A 4,478-nucleotide genomic window follows, 5' to 3' on the forward strand; every position below is an offset into this window, starting at 1 on the left:
CCGTCCCGGGACACCGCCCGGGCCCCGACCGGGTTCGCTTCCAGCGCCTGATCCGCGCGCGGACTTTTTGGGGCCCTTCGGTACCCGCGGCGGACGCGTGTGCCCACGGGCGAGTGCGGACACGCGTGATTGCCTGCGTGCGCCCGGGCACTGGGCGGCGGGACAGCGTGGGGCTGACGTGTGCAGAGTTGTGTGCGTGCGCAGGGACAGGCGTGTCGCCGCCCGCGCGGGCCGACCTTGCTGGAGGTCCCTCCAGGTTGAAGCATTCGGGAAGGGAGGGGTCTTCCGGTTAGCTGAGCAGTGGCCGAGGTCCCCTGCGCTAACAGAAGACACGCGGGGACCTGGGCCTCCTGCTCGGCCTCGGAGCTGGGAGACAACACCCCTCCCCCGGGAGTTGATGTGGCGGGTGGCTGGACCAAGGCCTGGCCTGGGTGGACGAGGTGACCCCGGGGTCCTCCCCAGCAAAACCTGCTCAGGGTGTTAAATCAGACTCCGAGCCCCTGAGGGCAGTCACAGACTCGGCGAGGGGAATGAGCGCCCGAGGCGGCGCGGATACAGAGTAGCGCCCACGAATGCTGCTCCTTGGCCCTCGGCCCTCGTCTCCCGGCTCCCGGCTCCAGACACAATGTTTCCGGCGCCTCCGACCCTCCGTCTTGCAGCTCCAGGCTCGCAAATCCCTGCAGGGGCCTGGAACGGAACGCGCCGAGAAAACCCCTCAAGATGAGTAGACAGTTTACCCCTATAGCGAAGCGGCTAGCAGCCATTTTCGGAGCATTTGAGAAGTGAGAAAAGTAAATTGCCTCTTGCAAGAACGTCCTCTGCTGGGTCCTATGGCGCGCGGACCAGCCTAGGGCCCTTCGGGAACCCGCGTTCAGACAGGGCCTGCCTGCCCGCGGGGCTCGGTTAAAGCCTGCGCAGTCTCCCCCCTAGGCCTACGCGACCCACCCCTAGCGGACTTAGAGAATTAATGAATGCCAGGCTGGATGAAGATTCTGCACATCCTTCGCCTTTGGCCAAAAAACGTTATCCAAGGCTTGAGGCGTCTAGGGCCCCTCGGAGGAGGCGCCAGTCTACAGAATCAGGACACCTGCTCGCAGCAGTTGTGGCACAAATTAGAGGAGTAAGCAACTGGGGCGTTCAAAGAGGCAATCAGGCCAGGCTGCTGGAAAGAGGCAGCAGCTTCAATGAGGAAAGTGGCAAGTAGTATTCCAGTGCCCTAGGGGTGTTGAGAAAGAAAGGAGCTTATGGTGGGGGAGCGGGCGTGAACAGAGTGCCCTGCCCTGTAGCGGGTGTGAACAGAGTGCCCTGCACCTGTAGGGGCTCCGGTCTGACTGAAAATGTGAGGAGGAGCTCCTGGACGCCTTGAGGTCCTGAAGAGTAGAAGACTAATACCAGAACTCTCCCCAGGCCCATGACCTGCTCCATGACTGACTGGAGACTTGGAGCTCCCCAACCTGGCCATCCCCACCCCCATACAAAGGCCCCAGCCCACTCCTGGAAAGCCACTGAGTTACCCACCAATGCAGTGAGGAAGAACTTGGGAGGACAGGACCTCAGAGAGGTAGGTAGGACCAGGTGGCTCTTCTAGAAGATGCAGCTTCAGAAACCTCACGAGCTAGGAGCAGATGCCTGCCCAAGGTCAGTAAAGCCCAGGTGTGACACTTGGACCAAATGTCCAAGGTGCTCCCTCCCCTCCAGCACCTCCCTGTCAACCCCCCTTTCACTGACCTTCAGCCTGGGGAGAGTTCCCCATGCCCCACCTTCTCTGGGTCCCTTCTGGGGCTCCCCTAGGTGCTACTCTTGAAACAGGAGGGAAGGGGTCAGGGCACAACCTCTGAAAGAGTGACATAGCCCGAGGACATGACATAAACTGATTAGAACCAAATGCGTCCAAGATGGCAGACAAGTCGACTTCCACTAGACCTTGAGCCGCAGTATACACTCACTGTAACACATCAGCAAGCTAAATGACACACCCACAGGCGCTGTGACAGTTCCAAAACAGACCTTAAGGATCAAAAAGTGGTCGGTGGCCCAATTCCTGGAAATCCCCGCCCCTTCCTGAAATAGCTGGAATGCTCCTCCCACTCATTAGCCTATGAAATTACCCACCCCTATAAAAACTGACAACCCCATACCCTGGTGCCTTTTCTCACCTTCTGAGGTGGCCCACACTCTGTCTGTGGAGTGTGTGTCTCTCTACATAAATCCACTTCTTACCCGTCACTTTGTCTCTCACTGAATTCTTTCTGCGATGAGACATCAAGAACCTGAGCTCCATTAAGTCCTGAAACCAGGTGTGTGATCTCAGTTGAAAGACTGTGGGTTTTGGCCGGGTTCGAGTCCCAGCTGCGTGGGTTCAAGTCCCAGCTGCATGGGTTCGAGTCCCAATCTGAGGTGCACAGTTTCACTTTCAGATTAATCACCTGAGTGCCCTTTGAGTCACTTACTGGCTGTGTGACCCTGAGCAAGAGGCACAACCTCTCAGCTTCAACTTCAGAGGGTTGTTGTGATTTTAAAATGAGACACATACAAATAAGCACTCAGAAAACAGTGAAGGAAATCAGGTAGGACACGGAAGCCTCAGGACCTAGTGCTGACCCCTCCCGACCGCAGCCCTGAGGGAAGAGCTGAGCAAAGGCAGCCTGTCCTACCAGGCTTACCACACCACCAAGAGCCATGCTGCCAGCCCTGCCTCCACTCCTTCTGCTACAGCTGATTGGGCTGGGGATAGAAACCTGACCCAAGAGTGGCCAATCAGGTCCTCTCTTGCAAACTAAGAAATCCAGGTCAAGTCTAAAAGTTTTCATTTGGGGGAATGACCCTTCTCTTTCTCCTCTCAGTACACAAGCTTTAATGGAGCTGACTCCATCCCTAACTCCAGGGCTGTCCTTGGGGTGACCCTGGCTCAGCCTGACCAATCAGAGTACTGCACTCCCCTGGTTATAGGGATGGACCAGTGAGACCCGCCCAGACTTCCTGGGTCTGTTGAAATAAAGATTTTCCCTAAAAATGAAGCCAGCCCACAAAAGAGAGAGAAACCAGGTCCTGGAGACATCTTGCTCCAGGATCTAGCCCTGCCTCTGACTACCCGCTGTGCTTTCTAGCTCTCTGAAATGAAAGATTCCCTTTTTGCTTAGTCCAGTTTGGATCAGGTTTTCTTCCAAGTCCTAACTCTGTTCCTCTCCTCTGTGCAAGCAGAGCAATGTACAACATCTAGGAAAGAGGAGATTTTACTTTCATTTTTAATATTGGAATGGGTGATCAGAGTAAGTATATGTTGTCTTCAGTTTCTTTAATCAGTGTCTTATTGTTTTCCAAGTATAGGTCTTTTACCTCTTAGATTTATTCCTAGGTATTGTATTCTTTTTGATGTTTCTCTGATAGTTCACTGTTAGTATATGGAAATGCAAGAGATTTCTGTATATTAATTTTGTATCCTGCAACTTTACTGAATTCATTGATGAGTTGTAGTAGTTTTTTGGTGGCATCTTGAGGATTTTCTATGTATAGTATCGTGTCATCTGCACACAGTGACAGTTTTACTTCTTCCTTTCCAATTTGGATTCCTTTTATTTCTTTTTCATATCTGACTGCTGTGGCCAGGACTTCCTCAATATGATTTCTTAATACTGTCTTTGTCAAGTAACCAGAGCTTGAAGATGAGGTCCATGAAAATAGAAATGGAAGATGGAAGATGGAACATATATATATAAATTATTCTTTAAAAATATTCTACTTGTAACCAGCATCAATGAATTGGATTATAAAGCTGAATTGTTATAAAACTTAAACTTTCCAACCATTTTTCAGGCTAGAGACTGGGTAGGAGGAGTCAAGACTGAGGATTTGTGGTCAAGAATCCCAGTCCATACTCCCTACAATGTGCCCTGTCGCTCATTATCCAGGAAAGGACTTGACCAGACCTCCAGGTTCTGAGTGACACGGAGAGCAGAAATCAATTGAAAAACAAGATGGTAACCATCCCAAGATAAGAACAATAGAAGTTTTTCTCCCCCATATCCAAAACCATGAGGTGTCCTACAACTAAAATAGTTCCAAGAAGTTCCAATATCATAACCATGGTGGTGGTGGTGGTGGTGTTTATATATACACTCAAAGACAGAAATATTAGAAAGAATGGCATTAAATACTAATGAAAGCTGTGTTTCAGTTTATGGGACTATGAGGTATTTTTATTCCTTTGGCTCTTTCTATATTTCCCAGATATTCTTTAATGAAGATGTAATACCTTTCCTATAAAAAGAACTTTCTTTCATTTTTAACAAAGCCAAATGAGGTTGATTAGGAGAGATCACGTAAAGTGATACAATCCGGGATAGCAATTAGGCAATATGTAATACAAATCATAAACCTGCTCCCTTTGACCTGTTCCTGAGAACCTATGCTAAGGCAACAATCCCAACTATGGGGAATGCTAGCTTCAGAAAGATGGATAGCAGCCCAGAATGCAATAC

This window comes from Monodon monoceros, unplaced genomic scaffold (assembly GCF_005190385.1).
Source record: "Monodon monoceros isolate NGI ecotype Baffin Bay Population unplaced genomic scaffold, NGI_Narwhal_1 Super_Scaffold_12, whole genome shotgun sequence".
NCBI lineage: Eukaryota > Metazoa > Chordata > Mammalia > Artiodactyla > Monodontidae > Monodon > Monodon monoceros.